Genomic DNA, 18800 nt, shown 5'->3' with positions numbered 1-18800 from the left:
GAGTCATTCATCATCAAATTGATTAGGAAACTGTGCAGCCAGGTCACTATGACCCCCTAGATAGAGGAAGAGAGAGAGAGGGGGTTGGAAGGAAGGACTGGGACTAAATTTTGCCACCTGCCTGGGCCTTCACCGTATTAACCTTGTGGATTACAAATACCCGTTAGGACCCCCACCTGAAGGCGGGATGCTTACCTGTAAAGAATACTGTAGTTGCTTGTAGCTTTCAGAAGGACGGTTAACCCTATCATTCAAGGCCCCATCGGGATATTTAAGGAAAAGGGACATTCTGGGTAATGACTGCTTGTAATATCACCCAAGGTACCGAAAGTGCACTATAAAAACACCAATTATTGTGCAATAATACCAAACTGGTTACAATGGTAATTACTTGTTTATCGTGATTTATGCAATAACCATTGTACATGTTGTTATGATACTCAGATTATTTTCTATTGAATGCGAAGTTTAGACAGTCTTCTAGTATAACAAGTCAGAAGTGAGCTATACGGATTAGCGTGTAATGTCATTGGTTAGAACCAGAGAGCGCAGTGACTCATTGTAGTCAGAGTTAGTCAGAGCACGTGGTAAATCATTTCTGTCATTGTGTATTATTTACTGTTTCTGAAGGCGCAGGTTGCCTAATCCTGCACAAATAAAGTCTTAACCCATTTTGAACCACGCTGAGTCTCCTGCCTCTAATACTCTGTGACATAGAAGGAGCAGCACCATCCAAGCGGCAACATCGGTAAGAGAACACAACCAACATATACCTGTGGTTATCGCATTATGGTAGGCTGTGGGTGGGAAGAGGTTAAGGTGTTAGGCTGCAGGAAGGAGGGGGTGGATTTAGGCACCAAGAAGGGGGGGGGGGGGTTAGACTGCAGGGCAGGGGGGTTAGGTTTAGGTGGCAGGCATTAGAGTTAGGCAATAGCAGGGAGGTTTAGGGTCAGGCTATGGGGGTGGGGGGTTTGGGTTAGGCTGTTAAAAGTTAGATATAGGGGGAGAAGGTCAAGGGTAAGTATACTTAATTGACCCTTGTTGGGGTTCCCTCTGTTGGAATGCCGGCATTGGTTATTCGGGCAGCCGGTCATCCATATGTCAATTACTAACACAAAAATACAGTATGGACCTCGTATTGCGCTAACAGATATCTGCTGCTACTCCGATAAGGCTCCCCTGTTAGTGGGAGTCAGATGCAAGGTACAAAAAAAGGGGTGTATATCGGAGAGCGCTGAGTAATATGTACCACCTAGTCACTTCAGTACAATAAAAATAAAACACTTGTAAAATGGTGTAGCGACAGTTGATAATTGTCCCTTTCCCGAATGAGACGTAGAAATCGGTTCAAGATAAAAAGTTCTTTATTGAAACCCAACGCGTTTCGTCAGAACGACTTCATCAGGGGTAAAACAGAATGTTTTCAAGTGTGTGAGATTTGATCAACTTTTTAGAATTCATACAGGGTAAAATCTATTGTAGGTAAGTGGATGCCAAACTGGCTGAATGATAGAATGTCGGTGTAGGTCCGTGAATGACAAAGTTATTAGGGTCCCTATTTGAAAATTCAGGGAATAAATCCTTATTGGTTAATAAAAATCCGGTCTTGTAGATGTTGGGGACATCAAAACAATAATTCACTGGTAGGTGACTCTATATGTAGAATTCATCTATTCGCATATAAACAGGTATAATCCTGAACTATAAAAAGGTGTATAGATGTGCAGAAATTAGTTGGATGTGGGTGGGCGTGGTCCTAGGTTGTAGGATTTCACCATCCCGATATGATGGACAGAAATCGGATGTGGGCTATACCAGCCTTTTATAGAGAAAAAATAGGACTAAGACTCGCTCAATCGAATCCAAGTGGGTTTAATTTTCAACACCAGTGGGAAAAACAAACGGATGAAAGACTTGGATTTTTGGGAAATCGCTTCACAATAATAATATCACCACAATGTAGCCATACTTTCAAGTAGCTCCTTTCAGCCAGTGAAGGAGCTACTTGAAAGTATTGCTACATTGTGGTGATATTATTATTGTGAAGCGATTTCCCAAAAATCCAAGTCTTTCATCCGTTTGTTTTTCCCACTGGTGTTGAAAATTAAACCCACTTGGATTCGATTGAGCGAGTCTTAGTCCTATTTTTTCTCTATAAAAGGCTGGTATAGCCCACATCCGATTTCTGTCCATCATATCGGGATGGTGAAATCCTACAACCTAGGACCACGCCCACCCACATCCAACTAATTTCTGCACATCTATACACCTTTTTATAGTTCAGGATTATACCTGTTTATATGCGAATAGATGAATTCTACATATAGAGTCACCTACCAGTGAATTATTGTTTTGATGTCCCCAACATCTACAAGACCGGATTTTTATTAACCAATAAGGATTTATTCCCTGAATTTTCAAATAGGGACCCTAATAACTTTGTCATTCACGGACCTACACCGACATTCTATCATTCAGCCAGTTTGGCATCCACTTACCTACAATAGATTTTACCCTGTATGAATTCTAAAAAGTTGATCAAATCTCACACACTTGAAAACATTCTGTTTTACCCCTGATGAAGTCGTTCTGACGAAACGCGTTGGGTTTCAATAAAGAACTTTTTATCTTGAACCGATTTCTACGTCTCATTCGGGAAAGGGACAATTATCAACTGTCGCTACACCATTTTACAAGTGTTTTATTTTTATTGTACTGAAGTGACTAGGTGGTACATATTACTCAGCGCTCTCCGATATACACCCCTTTTTTTGGTCATCCATATGTATCCATAAAAAATGTGTCAATTTTTCAAGGTATGAAGTTGTGTCAATTTACAATGAGTTTTTCTTATTTCTTAGAGGACTTTGAAGTCACATCCAGGCTTGGCAAGTCATTTGCAGCACTCCCCTCCCCCTACACCTCCTCCAACTGATATTTTGAAAATGACATAAATTAGGAATTGGTTTCTTGATTTGCATTAATTTAAATAATATCTATATTCAGTCAATGGCTCATCCTGTATCCGGAGGGGGTTGTACTTTCAAAGGATCTCTCCATGGTACTGAGAATAGTCACTTCAGATACAGTAAATCTTTATCAGCTCCCAGTCATTTGAATTTGTTACATTCATCACCTCACTCCTTGTACTTGTCAAACTACCTGCATATCAATTGCAGCTAGAGGAAGCATCGTTTTGCCCTGCCTCCACAGTGGCAAACGCAGGATTTTTAGAAGGGGGTTTCCAAATGTAATCCACAATCTCCCACTCTGCAGCGCATTGGAGTAAGTACGGGAGTCTGAAGGAGCGGTAACAACCCTAAAATTGGTCTTTTTATAGACAGGATAGTGTATGGAATACAGTATTTATATTTAACAGTACAGATGGGCTATAGCAGTGGTTCTCAACCTGGGCGCTAGTGCCCCCTGGTGGGTGTTCTTGATTTCCAGGGGGGGCAGTGAAACGAAAGGGGGCGGTGAGGGGGAGGTGGATGTATTACGGGACTTTAGGAGGGCAGTGGATCCATTGGAGAGCTTAGGCAGGGTTTCTTTCTCCTTACATGGCTGCCGAGAAGAAGCTGGCTGTGTGGCTGCTGGCTGCCTGTAGGGGGAGCAGCAGCATCATCATCATCATCATCATCACAGCTCCTCTTAGGCAGGTCAGAAGTCAAAGTTAAGAGCTGGGAGAGGCAGTGGTTGTCACCAGCATTCCCAGCGACTCTGCAGCAGCCAGGTGGGTGTTACATATTTTCAGGGGTGAAGGAAGGCAAGTACTGTCAGTGGAGTTACATGATGTCCCCATTACAGCAGCAGTTTGTGTGAATTGTTTAAATAACATGGGGAAGGGGTGTGTGTGTGTGGGGGGGGGGGGGGGGGGGAGGAGTGTCCTGCTCAGATTCATGTTAATGGTATGTACATATGCTGTGCGCATGTATATTGTGCGCGCATGTATACTGTGTGCATGTATACTGTGTATACATGTGCATACCTCCCAACTCCCCGGTTTTTGGGGACGTTCCTACGTCCCTCCCGTGGCCGGCAGTGTCCCGCTGTGGGGGGGACGGGCAGTTGGGAGTCCCCCCCAATCTGACAGAATATGCGCACAGCGCCTATTTGCGACCGAAAACGGGGCGCAGTCTAATTTGCATAAACCTCACCCTCATTTACATATGCCAAGTTCCTTTTCGGACGCTCACGCGGCATCGCCGCGCGAGTGTCCCTATTCTCCTATTCATAAAGTTGGGAGGTATGCATGTGTGTTTGTGTATGTTGTGCGCATGTATACTGTCTGGGTGTGTATACTGTGTGCATGTATACTGTGTGTATGCTTGTGCATATATACTGTGTGTGCATGTATACTGTGTGCATGTATACTGTGTATATACGTGTGTTTGTGTATGTTGTGTGCATGTATACTGCCTGGGTGTGTATACTGTGTGCATGTACACTATGGGTGAGATTTAATAGGATGAGAGATTCAGAAAGTGAGAGATTTGGGAAGAAATCTCCAGGTTTTTTAAAGCGGCAACCATTTACACTGCAAAACCAGGTTGATTTTGCAGTGTAAATGATTGCCGCTTTAAAAAAACTGGAGATTTCTTCCCAAATCTCTCATTTTCTGAATCTCTCATCCTATTAAATCTCACCCTATGTATATACGTGTGTTTGTGTATACTCAGCGGCGTAACTATAGCACCGCAGCTCCCGCCACCGCGGGGGGGGCGCTGTGCATGTGGGGGCGCCGGGGGCTGCGGTGCTATAGTTAAACCCCCCCTCAATCGCAGACTTGCCTAACCGCGCTGCTCCCGGCGGCTCCATTCTTCTGCTGAGGACCACCACAAAATGGCCGCCCCCATATAGCGCACAGTTCTCTGAAACTGTCTGCTGTATGGGGGCGGACATTTTCTGGTGGTCCTCAGCAGAAGAACGGAGCCGCCGGGACCAGCACGATAGGTAAGGCTGTCACTGTGGGGGATTGAGGGGGGGTTTGCATGGGCGGCGGGGTAGGGGTGCTTGGCGGGGCGGCGACGGGGGGGGGGGCGCCCCCCCCCCCTAACGGCGGGGGGGGTGCCAAAAAGGTAGCTACGCCACTGTGTATACTGTGTGCATGTATACTGGCTGCGACTAACCAAGATGGAACCAGATATATTCGAAAAATTGCGTCCACTCATCAAGCTTAAGTCAGCCATTAACAATACCAACGCGTTCACACTATACGCGTTGTTGGTACAAAGTACAGTATATAATTGTATTTGGTAAAGAGTTACAAATATTTTACAGAGGTTGAAAATTAAAGGTTGTCTCCTGTGAATACAATTTGAAATTCTGACGGCATTAGGTCTGAGTTATCAAAATAGTGGTTACTAGTGTAATATCTGGGCGCCCGATGCGATTGATTGTATGCCTTAACTTAAGGCATACAATCAGATGCGATGGACGCGATTTTCCGGTAAAATTGCGTCGATCGCATCGCGACCAAATCGCATGCGATGCGATGGACGCGATTTTCCATAGGATTCAATGTTAAAATGGTCCTGTATTGGGCTGGACTGGGGTTGGAAGGAGCATAGTGGGTTCAAGGATAAGGGGGTTGTAAGGGGGGTGACTGAGTAGTGACATAGGGGAGGGGGAGGGGCCTAACAGGGCGGCAGGATAGTATATATTGAGGGGTTCACGTAGCCCCAGGTCAGACATTTTGTCAAGGATCAAGAAGCTGGCTTGCTGACTGATCTAGTGTCACCCAAGCATGACAGAAATCGAAACTGCGCTGGCCTCCTTGAGGAAGGCGGCCGGTACGCAGGGAGCAGCCTGGCTACAGGAGCAAGTAGCGGGCCTCATGCGGGGGTTGGGGACGGACGCTGACACGTCTGACCCCTCTGGCGCACGGCCTCGGAGGTCCAGGCCTCCGGAGCGCCTTAGCCCTTCTTTCACCCCCAGAACCCGGCGCCGATCCAGGAGCCCCATCCGGGACCCTCCAGGCAGTTCCGCGGGACGGACACCTTCCTCCCGGCAGGTGCGGTCTGGGAGGAATCCTACAGGGCGGCGGGGTTCACAGCGCGGGAAGGGTTGCCTTCCCGTGCGAGAAGAGGCAGCGGAGATGACGGCGGGCACGAGCGCGGCCGAAGAGGAGGCCCAGACGGAGGGTCGGGGAGAAGGCGTCATCACAAGCGGGGAGAGAGCTCCAGGGAACGAGCGGCAGCCGGCTGGCTTCGCCGGCGATGAAGAGCCTGCACGCAGTGCGGCACCCGCAGGATCCGAGAGGGGTGCGCGCCCGGCCACCAGACCAAGTAGACCAGAGGAGGTGCCTGGAACATCTGGAGTGGGAAGTGCGCGTCAGGACACAGGAGCTGCGGCTGCTGGGTTCACAGCCCCCAGGCAGCCTGGTGAGTCATCAGCTTTGTCTTCTGGGCCCCTGGCAGGGAGTCAGGGGGTGGCGGGTGTAGGTCAGCAAAGTGAGGCTACTAAGGGTATGTTAGAGTTGGTGACGGGGTTTGCAGAATGGTTTACAAAGGTGAGGCAGGGGACAAGTCAGTCGCCAGCAAGCGCATGGGTTACGCCAGGCAGTGCAGGGGGCGTTGGCAGTGTGGGGGCTACGCAGAATAGTGGGGAAAGTGTGGTGGAAACGGTGCAAGTCAGTGATTCTGCTAAGGGTGAGGTTTATGTCTGTTTTGAGGGACCGCTGGGGGCTCACTTGAAGCAGGAGTTAAGGGATAAGGTGTGGAAAGGGGAGTATGTAGACATATTCTCGCTGCTCCCATTGGAGCGTTTTAATTTGGACAGGCCACGTAAGGAAGAAAAGAAGGAGGAGGAGGAACGTCGGAGGTATAGGCTGATACCGAGGACATTTTCTAATTGGCTTCAGGCTTTTGCGATTTTAGCTAGTGTGATAGGGGAAAAAGCGCCTGAGAACTGTTCGGCTTTGTTTTGTTATATGGATGCAATCGCAGAAGCAGAAAGGGTGTACGGGGGTCAGGCGTGGCTGAGATATGATGAACAGTTTAGGCAGCGTAAGGCGGTGCGGCCGAATATTAGGTGGGATCATAAAGATATTGGGCTTTGGTTGAAGGTGACGGCACCAAATAGGTTAGGTCAGCCCTTTCGAGGGGACAGGGGGGGCCCAAGAGAAGGGGTCTCCAATACGGCCTTGCAGAAGGGCCTATGCTTTGCATTTAATGAGGGAGCATGTCGTTTTGGAGCAAAGTGCAAGTTTAAACACGAGTGCTCCTCATGCGGAGGTACCCATGGAGCAAACAAGTGTTTCAGGGGAAAACCGAGGGAGGCTACCTCTAAAGGGGGAGACTCCAATACGATTGGGAAGGATGCTGGGTTATCTGCATAGATACCCAAACAGGCAAGCGGCGGTGTTGTTAGAAGAGGGGTTCAGGGATGGTTTTAGAATTCCTTCAGAGGTTGCGGGGATGGGGGTTTTTAAGGGTAACTTGAAATCAGCAAGGGAGCACCCAGAGATAGTGGGGGAAAAATTTAAAAAGGAGGTGCAGCTGGGAAGAATGTCCGGTCCTTTTTGCATCTCCGCCTATGGCGGATTTGATAGTGTCACCATTGGGGGTGGTGCCCAAAAAAGAGCCGAATAAATTTCGCCTCATCCATCATCTTTCGTTCCCTAAGGGGGCGTCAGTGAATGATGGTATTGATCCGGAGATCTGTTCTGTAGTTTACACGTCATTTGATGAGGCTGTTCAATGGGTGAAGAGTTTTGGGAAGGGTGCCCTGTTGGCAAAGACAGACATAGAGGCTGCCTTTCGATTGTTGCCTGTTCACCCAGCAAGCGTTAGGTTGTTAGGGTGTTTTTGGGAGGGAGGGTACTTTGTGGATCGTTGTCTTCCAATGGGGTGCTCCCTGTCATGTGCCTATTTTGAGGCCTTCAGCTCCTTTCTAGAATGGGTATTTAGGGACGTGTCAGGGTGCAGGTCAATTATCCATTATTTGGATGATTTTTTGTGCATTGGCCCAGGGGACGGCAAGGTATGTGAACTATTGCTGTGCACTGTGGAACGAGTGGCAGCAGATTTCGGGGTGCCATTGGCCCCTGAAAAAACTGAGGGGCCTAAGTCAGAGATTAGTTTTTTGGGGATTACCATTGACACAGTGCAGATGGAGTGTCGATTCCCCACAGACAAGCTAGCGTCGCTTAAAGCAGAAGTGGGGAGGGCAGCGAGAATGAAGAAAATCAAGTTGAGGGAGCTGCAGTCGTTGTTGGGAAAATTAAATTTTGCATGTCGCATTATTCCAATGGGCAGGATTTTTAGCAGACGCCTGGCAGGGGCGACGGCTGGAGTTACGTCCCCTCATCATTTCATTAGGTTAGGGAGGGAGTTGCGTGATGATTTGAAAGTGTGGACGGAATTTTTGGAGTCGTTCAATGGCAGAGCGATGTGGATGTCAGACACGGTGGTTGCATTTGATATGGACCTGTTTACCGAGTGTAGGTTACGGGGCCTATTGCCAGGGTCATTGGAGTGTAGGAAAATGGCCGGAGGCATGGATTACTCGGGGTTGGGTTCGGAATCTAGCGTTGTTGGAACTCTTCCCCATACTGGTTGCAGTGGTGATTTGGGGGCCTTTATTCAGGGACAAGAAAGTCTGCTTTCATTGTGATAACATGAGTGTAGTGGAGGCAGTCAATCGCTTGTCGGCTTCATCGCCCCCAGTGGTTAAGGTTTTACAACGATTGGTGCTAGAGTGCTTAGCCTTGAATGCTTGGGTGGTGGCTAGGCATGTTCCGGGAGTGGCTAATGGTATAGCGGACTCCTTGTCTCGTTGGCAGTGGGACCGTTTCAGGGAGCTGGCACCGGGAGCGGATCAGGACGGGGTCGATTGCCCGAGGCACCTTTGGGAGCTGCTGGAAGAATAGCGGAGCAGCTCATCAAGGATTCACTCGCACCTGGCACGTGGTCTGCTTATTGCCAGGAGTGGCAGCAATGGAATGAGTGGTGCAAATCAGTGGGATTGCCGGAGGGAGAGGACGAGATCAGGGTGTTGTTGTACATAGGCCATTGTAAGGAGATGGGGTGGTCGACGGCAAAGATAGGCAGGTGCATGGCAGCCTTGGCATTTGGTTTTAAGGCTAGCGCGAGGCCGGACGCCACCAAGGGTTTTTTGATAGCACGGGCACTTAAGGGTTGGAGGAGGGGGCAGGCGGTGCAGGATAAGAGAAGGCCGGTTTCTTTTAAGCTATTGCAGGATTTGGGCAGACAGCTGGGGTCAGTTTGTAGTTCTGTTTACGAGACCAACCTGTTTAGATTGGCATTTTCACTGGCGTTTTTTGGAGCACTTAGGTTGGGGGAATTGGTCAGCCCAAGCGTGAGGACACCCGGGGGCCTCAGGGACGAGGAGGTTTCGTTGTTTTCGGACAGGGTGGAATTTCTCATTAGACGGTCGAAAACTGACCAATTGGGCAGGGGTAAGCGGGTGGTGTTGTTTGAGGTACAGGGTTCGTTGATGTGCCCGGTAGAATGCTTCAGAGTGTTCAAGGGCTGTAGGTTTGCAGAGGGGCAATTGAGTGATCCATTGTTGTTACATGCTGACGGGTCATTTCTCTCCCGTTTTCAATTTATTGGGGTTTTCAGGAAGGGGCTGCGGTTGTTAGGCCTTAGGGAGCAGGAATATGCAGGGCACTCGTTCAGGATAGGAGCAGCCACGGAGGCAGCCCGCTTAGGTCTTGGGGAAGATTTAATCAAGAAGATTGGAAGATGGGATTCGGCGCGATTCAAATCCTATGTGAGGGTAGGAATGCTATAAGGTGCAGGGAGCGGCTCATTGGAAGTTGTTTTGTTTATTTTTCTTTAGGTTTAGGGCAACCTGCATGTCTCATATGGATCATGGGACACTCTTACGTCTTTTGGGGCGCCGTTCGGGCCGGGATGAGAACAAACGGAAGACGATTGGGGTTGAATGGCCGTGAATTCGAGGTCCGCTGGCTGGGAAAGCGCGGCATGGTGTGGAGTGGCGTACTACCAGAGTTCCATCGTTTCGTGAGGCTGGACAGGCCCCCCGAGATCTTGGTGCTACATGTGGGTGGTAACGATTTGGGGGTTAGGCCGTTCCGGGAGCTAATTAGAGATATAAAGTTTGATTTGTTGCGCCTGTGGGCGTTATTTCCAAAAGTCATTACAGTATGGTCCGAGATAGTGCCCAGAAAAGTGTGGAGGGAGGCGCGTTCAGTGGAGAGGATCAACAAGGCTAGGATCAAGGTCAACAGGGCCATTAGTAAATTTGTGGCCATGAATGGGGGAGTGATGGTGCGCCACCTAGAGCTGGAATCTGGGTTGGGCGCATTCTGGAGGGAGGACGGGGTCCACTTGAACGCAGTGGGTATGGATATGTGGGCGTTGGCTATACAGGACGGGGTAGAGGTGGCTGTGGCTTTGTGGCGGATACGCAGGGGGTAAAGGGGTTAACCCCATGCGTTGTGGCGGAGGGGATCCTCGAGGTTGGTGATCATGGAGGCTTGGTTTTTGTGGAGGGGAGGGCCCCATGGCGGGGGCTGGACTCCTCAGGGTGAGGCTATGTGGGTACATTGTCAAGGAGCACGGGGTCTATGCAGATCGGTGCCCTCGAGCCTGCTCAACGGCTGGGGGTAAAAAGGGTCAGGGAGGTGCTCGGAGATGTATGCCAGATTGTTAGGGGTTTTGGGCCTCGAGGATCACCTTTGCGGGTTATGTGGGGATCATGAATAACTGTTTTGGTTTTATATATGTTGTTAATGTTTTAATAAAACTGGCTGCTGTGGCCAATTTAATCCAATATGAAGGTGTGGACTATTATTGTGGGAAAGGGGGCTGGTATATAAGGGTCACAGCGAGTTGACAAATACCCTGTCATGTATTGGGCTGGACTGGGGCAGAGCCTAGGGGGAGGCCCACTTGACAGGGGTTGGAAGGAGCATAGTGGGTTCAAGGATAAGGGGGTTGTAAGGGGGGTGACTGAGTAGTGACATAGGGGAGGGGGAGGGGCCTAACAGGGCGGCAGGATAGTATATATTGAGGGGTTCACGTAGCCCCAGGTCAGACATTTTGTCAAGGATCAAGAAGCTCCCACCCACCCTCCCTATAGTTAAGGTTAGTGGGAATGATTGTATTAGTTTAGGGTAGGTTTATTATTTGTCACGGTGGCTAGGGCGGAGGGGATCCTCGAGGTTGGTGATCATGGAGGCTTGGTTTTTGTGGAGGGGAGGGCCCCATGGCGGGGGCTGGACTCCTCAGGGTGAGGCTATGTGGGTACATTGTCAAGGAGCACGGGGTCTATGCAGATCGGTGCCCTCGAGCCTGCTCAACGGCTGGGGGTAAAAAGGGTCAGGGAGGTGCTCGGAGATGTATGCCAGATTGTTAGGGGTTTTGGGCCTCGAGGATCACCTTTGCGGGTTATGTGGGGATCATGAATAACTGTTTTGGTTTTATATATGTTGTTAATGTTTTAATAAAACTGGCTGCTGTGGCCAATTTAATCCAATATGAAGGTGTGGACTATTATTGTGGGAAAGGGGGCTGGTATATAAGGGTCACAGCGAGTTGACAAATACCCTGTCATGTTCATTTCCCCACTATCCAAGTGGGCATAGAATTGATTTTATATAGCGAGCGCAGCGAACCACCGAGCCCGATGCGTGGCGAGCGGACGCGGATTGCTTAAAATGTATTCCGCGTCCCCTCGTGGGGCTCGCTGCGCTCCCCACGCTTCAGGCTCGGTGGCTCGCTGCGCTCGCCACGCTGTATAAAATCAATTCTATGCCCACTTGGATAGTGGGGAAATGAACGGGACCATTTTAACATTGAATCCTATGAAAAATCGCGATTTGGTCACGATGCGATCGACGCGATTTTTCCGACCCGATCAAAAATCGGGCACCCAGATATTACACAAGTACCAAATAGTGGTTAGAATTAAATAGGCTTTGCGTTCACTTTTGACATGTCAGCTAAGAAAAACGTCCCACCTTGTAAATGAGAAGGGGGGGGGGGGGGGGGGAGGAAATATAGTTAGGTAGTTAGGGGGCACTGGACAACTGGCCATTAACCAAGGAGGGCGGTAGGCTGGAAAAGGTTGAGAACCACTGATCTATAGTACAGGCTGTTTCAAACATTTAAATAAGATAAGTCAAGCATGTCCAAACTGTGGCCCTCTAGCTGTGAAACTACATATCCCAGCATGCCTTGCCACAGTTTTAGCATTCCCTAATAGCAAAACTGCGGCAAGGCATGATGGGACTTGTAGTTTCACAATTTGGCCATGCCTGAGATAAGTGATCAGGAAAAAGTTAAACATATCATATTTGATAAATAAATACACAAACATAACAGAACCAGTACTGCACTTTCTAAGCCCACAATCTCCCACTTCATGATAAGGCTCCTGTCTCTTCCTCCTGGCAGCTGCTCTCTGGTCCAGTGTGATGTTTGAGGGCTCGTATCCACACATACAGTAAATGTGGTAGAAGAAGCTGGTACACTGGGCATGTGCAGCAGCTCCGCTCTGTCCCTTATACTACATGATGTGGTGGCAGCTCTATTGATCATATTATATACCAGTGATTGGTATATAATATGATCAATTGTCGTCACAATTTAAGGCACTTGCCAAGAGTAGGGGGTTTCTCTTGCATTTGCCTGTGCTCCATACTGTATTTGCTATGCAGAAATTCTTTTTGTGGAGGTTTTTCATCTGATGTACCAAAATGTGTCCGGTTTTGGTGTACTGAAATCTACCTGTACCTTATAGTGATGGATGTATACCAGCCTTACACTGCACACATTCAAACTACCATAGTTCTTTAATATGTTTGTTGCGTATATACTGTCTGTACTGCTAAATGCACTAGTGACGTCATAGATTCTTCAGTCTCCTTTATTGGAAATACAATGTGCATATCTGGGTGACAAAGATAACACTGTATTGTCCAACTGATCACATAACTGCTGATATATATGGGCCTTGAAGAAATGAAAACACCAGTTGCTACTCTTTTGGATCGTCTTGGAGACTTCCACATCATGCTGATTCCTGGTGGATTATAGTGATGCGGGCGTGGAATTATACTGACATTGGGTTGAGATGAGAATGTTGACATTGAAAATATAGATATGGTCATGATGTTGACATTGACACAGACTTGCCTTTTCTCCCAGAAGTTGCTGGAGGCTCCCAAATGTTCACGGAGCTCCCCGCAATCCTGGAAGAGCAGGCTGATCTCCCGCATCCTGCCCACATCCTAGTGAAGTGGGCAGGTCCGAGAGATATTCAAGGAATTCTTGAGTGCCGGGAAGGACCTAAAGTGATGTAATGCGCATCCTATTAGCACTGCCCCCTCCCATGGAACAGCAAATAGTGTCACTTTGGGAGGCAGGGGAGGGGCTTGATGTCAGAGGTCGGGCACACCACCTCATAGTTCCCTGCAGGTCTCCTTTCCGGTGCTTCTTCCAGAGAGCAGAGCTCAAAAGTAGGTATGTATTGCTATATAGTGTTCTAGCCATAACATCATATTGAAATTCCGCCAATCAGCGTGCGGCAAGTGTTTTCAAAATCAGAAGTGCTTCCCGCGCCGCCGCCCGGCGGATATCGCTAGACTAGTTATTTCCAAGACACTGCAGGGACCCGTCAACTCACTACACAGTGCCGCAGGGACCCCTCTCACTGCGGCTTCTAGACAACGCCACAAGTACACCCGCACGGACCCCCCCTGCCTGCACCCCACTGCATCCACAAGGAGGGGGGAGCTGTGGGCGTAACAATAGCGCCCGCAGTCCCCCGGGCGCCCACATTTAGTCAGCACCTCCCCACCGTCGCCGGGGCTGCAGCGCTATAGTTTCGCCACTGCCTGTGGTATTCGCTCCAATAGGACAATGACGAAAGCACACCTCCAAATTATGCAAGAAATATTTAAGGAAGAAGCAGGCAATGTGTAATAACAAGTTCTGACAATAATAATTAATAACGTATATAAATGGCAGCATTCAATTTGTATTAGTGGAAATCATGTAATCCAGTTTACACGTTGTTTGTTGGCTGAACCTGAAATTTGAATGATTTTTATTATATGGTTCAGTGTGACTATAAAAGAAATATAAGTCCAATGACCAGATCCATTTAGTAGATAGGGGATACGGTCATTAGGTCTACAACAACTAGGTCGACAAGCAGCAAGGTCGACATGGGTCAAGGTCGACATGGATCTAGGTAAACATGGGTCTAGGTCGACATGACATTAGGTCGACACAAGCATTAGGTCGACATGGTCAACAGTCAATAGGTCAACATGGGGTTTTTCACTGTTTTTTGAGCTGACGTGCCGGCAGGCGGTATTTCATGCCCTACCATCCACTAGGGCGTGGTGGGAGAATAAAATAGTGTGCCGAGTGTAGCGAGGCACCGTGCCCGAGGGGGATGCGGTGCACTTCAAACTGTCTCCATGTCAACTGTGTCAACCTTCGGGTCAAAAAACAGTGAAAAACCCATGTCGACCTTTTGAATGTTGACCTAGCCCGTGTCAACCTAATGCTTGTGTCGACATACTGTCATGTCGAACTAGACCCATGTCAACCTTGATCCGTTTCGACCTTGACCCATGTCGACCTTAACCCATGTCGACCTAGTGGTGTCGACACAATGCTTGTCGACCTAGTTGTTGTAGACCCAACGATCCCAACCCAAACTATAAACTTCAACCAGAGATTTATATCTATCTGTTGTATTTCTCCTACACGAACAGGAACCGCTGTTTTCTCTTCCACTGCTGGATTTTAAAGCTTGAGGCGTGTAATTAATTTTGAAAGACTAAAACGCAGCAGTATTATCAAGTTGCTGCAGACTACACGTTGTTAACAAGAAAAGCAGAGTTATCTGCAAAGAAAAGAACAAATAAATCTGTCTGCCATAATGCCCTAGTTGAGATTGTGGCTCAAGACGTGCGCTTAGCAATGTGATCTGTAATTAAACGTTCACAGCCTTACTTGTTAAATGGTAATGAGAATTCTATTTGCAATTACAGATTTACGACTTCTCCCTTGGGAATTTTGAAACAAAATTTATTATATAACGTGGACAAATTGGTTGGTACCATTACAGATCAATGATACATTGCTTAATTCCTCCTACGTAGTAATGAAATTGAAAGCTATTGTCTCACGTATACAGGTGTACTTCTGTGTAGTCATAGAACACATAACAAACAATTGGTTTATAGAGATATTTTAAATGAATTTGTTGAATTAGCTTCACATGTCTTCAATGTTCTATTCAGTCATTCATCCTATTTAAGTGGAGAACATTATCGGTATTTGGTACCATCGTCTGCACCACACTGAACATGGTCCAGAGGAAAGGAGAGAGCTGTGTACGACACACGAATGAGGCTTGGTTATGTTTCGAGTTTGCTTTGCTGTGACTGACAATTGGTCCCTCGAATCTATGCCGGGCACAATAAAATGTCAACACTATCAAGGCATTGTGGGTATTCCAACAGCATAATTACCCCAACACATACAGCTAAACGCACCCATGAATAGGCTAGAAATCTCAAATCTACCCATTCTCCCCAGATTGGTCACTGTGTCACTGAATGCTTTCTGCCGTTATATCTTGGATGACATCTCGCCACCTAAAACGGAATATTTGAAAAACAGAATCAATTCTTCTTACCCTGCCAACCAATAGTAGTTATCGACCTGATATCTATATCACTGTTGAGAACACGACAATCAATCCTACCCCACAAGCTCGCCGTCTAGGTGACATCTTTAACTCTGATCTGTCCTTTGTTCTCCACATTCAATGTCTTAAATTCATGTAACATGCATCTAAAAAACATCCTGAATAAGATCATACCTATTACCTTACGCAAGACACTGCAAAAACTCTAACCCATGCTCTCATCATCTCCCGCATTGATTATTGCACTGGTCTTCCTTCTGGTCTTACCAAAAAGAAACTCTACAATCCATCGTGAATGCAGCTTAAAGGTTAATCTTCCTTGCTAGATGTTCATCATCTGCAAATCTGCTTTGCCAGTCCCTCCATTGGTTACCTGTATTTTACTGTAGCCAATTGAAAATACTTTTACTTACACACAAGGTCATAAATCAAATTACACCAATGAACATCTCTCCTCTTATCTCAAAATATTTCCCAAACCGACCTCTTCACTCACTGTGTGTAGTGGCGGTCCCTACACTTTAAAAGGAGCCGGGTGCTCACGCAGTGGCGTAACTATAAATTTTGCTCCCCCCTGCCAAAAAACTTTCTGGCGCCCCCTCCCCCCCCCAAAATAGTGCACCTACACTATATGCGACTTACCTTAGGACCCCCTTTCACAATATGACGCAATGTGTAACGGCACATCTCACGTATGTGTGTATGTGTGTGTGTGTGTGTGTGTATATATATATATATATATATATATATATACACACACACACACACAACATGTGTGTTATGTAAATTGTGCTTACCTGCCATAATTCTTGTTTCTGTTGGTCACTTTTAATGGCAGCCACCAGCCATGGATGGGGGAGGTGCAGGCACACATGAGGATGAGGAGGTAGCAGATGTACAGATGAGGAAGGACGAGTGGGGAGAGGGGTGCCTAGAGGGACAAATGTAGATTGTGGCAGAGGTAAAGAAAGGAAAGAGGCATTGATATACATTTTCCTTCACGGCCCACTACTACATTTTTCATTTAATTTCCCTATTCCCACATTTTTCTTCACATGTCTCCCCTGCCCATCACAATTATCCTCAATTGCCCCCACCATTCAAATTTTTCTTCACATGCCCCCTTCTCATGATATTTGTGTTACCTGTCCATATTTTTAATAACATGCCCCCACCTCCCACCATTCACATTTTTCATCATAATGTTAGCACATTTCCTCCTTGCCAATCATTTGTCATCAGAATTTTATGACATTCCATTTCCCACCCCTCTTAGCCATTATACCTACAATATCTTATTCACTCCTTACATGATGCACACCCTGCACACAAGTCCCCCCCCCCCCCCTTTATTCCCACTACATACCTCAGTTTCTGCTGTGTCTACTCTTTACTAACTGTAGCTGCTGTGTAAATATATGTATGACTGCAGCTTCAGCTTCCATTACTGCTAGTAGTGCAAATGGTCTGAGGGGAGAGCAGGGGCATTCACACACATAGCACACATTCACACACACAGCACACATTCACACACACACATATCACACATTCACACACATAGCATACATTCACACACATAGCATACATTCACACACACACATAGCACACATTCACACACACACACACACACATAACATAACATACATTCACACACATAGCACACATTCACACACACACACAGCACACATTCACACACACACATAGCATACATTCACACACATAGCATACATTCACACACATAGCATACATTCACACACACACACATACATAGCATTCTCACACCATGTACAGACACCAACATAACATAGATACACACACACACATCAGATACACACACACACACACAGCATAACTTCAAACACATAGCATACACACAAAAAAGATACACAGCATGTACAGAAAACACACATAGCAAACATACACACAGAATACATAAACACAGCATGTACACAGTCACATACACACATAGAATACATACACACATGCATACAAGCACACACACAGCATATACACACAAACATGCCACCTCCGAGTCCTCCCCCACTCCCTCAAACTTCAGCAAAGTGTACCACTACCTAGTACCTACTCAGCTGCTGGCCACAAGATTCCACAAGGCAGGCCTTCTCTCGTACAGGACAGGACACGCTGGAGGCTGGAGCTTAGAGGATCTGCACACTAGCTCCCTCTATCTGCAGCCAGCGGCAGCCTGTCTCTATGACACTCGGAGCTTAGCTGCCGTCAGAGGGGAGAGAGAGTTCCTGCTGCCGGCGCCGCTGACTGACAGCGCGTCCCGACTCCCGACCCAGTCCCTGCACTGCACCGTGGGGTATGAGGGTGCAGGCGCCCCCGCTGCCCCCGCTCCCCCAAGCGGCCGCGGGGGTTGCCTCACGCTAGTTACGCCAGTGTGCTCACGTAATGTTACAGTGCAGCACCCGACTCTTGTCACTAAGAACTTGGCTGCTCCCCGCACCCCTGTAGTAAAGTCAGTGGTTGGTGTTTCAATTTCAATTGGATGTGATGTTAGTTAGGCAACATACTCAATATGTATATGATAATGAAGACAATAAAACATTTTATACAGTAACTGACAATCTCTCACACGAATTTTCTATTAATAAATCTGTGATTAATCAGATCTGTTGCTTAGCAACAACTGCAAGAAATTAACTTTCACTAACTTCATAACGGAGACCGTAATAATATGTTCACATTATTTGGAGTTATGCTGCAAATGGAAAAGGTTTGTTGTAACTAATGTGAAAGGAGAAGAGGGCATGCAATGAGTGATGACTGTAAAGAGAAGCTGCCGAGGTGAGGGTGGGCAGTGACATTTGCTGATGTTGTTGATCATGTGTTGTGAATCATCTAGTAGAAGAAAGTAGTTCTCATAAGTATTGCTTTGTGACCTATCTTAGGACAACTGTAGCAAATGAACTTGAATTCTCAGAATTCTTCACTTTCTGTATGTAGTCTCAGAATAAGGGTTAATTGCTTCCAACGCCACAACTCGGAAATCAAAAACAGGTGTAAAGTTCTGCAACATTGCTGTAACTATCTCTTTGGCATCTATTTGCACTCCTACAGGCCTTAGTGAAGCCTACCTGGAGAAGTGCTGTCATTTTTTTTCTGTGTCATTT

The 18800-nt window shown here is 47.2% G+C and overlaps 1 long non-coding RNA gene across 1 annotated transcript; it reads right to left on the bottom strand.

Annotated features, from left to right (window-relative positions):
* Positions 1 to 15018: 15018 nt before the first annotated feature.
* Positions 15019 to 18062, bottom strand: LOC146062774 (uncharacterized). The gene is made up of 3 exons (XR_014471511.1): positions 17750 to 18062; positions 16461 to 16594; positions 15019 to 15610 (listed from the first exon to the last, which is right to left on the bottom strand). It is a non-coding gene; the product is annotated as an uncharacterized LOC146062774 (long non-coding RNA).
* Between the last annotated feature and the right edge of the window lie 738 nt (positions 18063 to 18800).

This window comes from Crinia signifera, chromosome 3 (genome assembly GCF_055691185.1).
Source record: "Crinia signifera chromosome 3, ASM5569118v1, whole genome shotgun sequence".
NCBI classification, from domain to species: Eukaryota; Metazoa; Chordata; class Amphibia; order Anura; family Myobatrachidae; genus Crinia; species Crinia signifera.
Note: the sequence above shows the minus strand (reverse complement) of the source record. Positions and strands in the feature narration are given on the sequence as shown.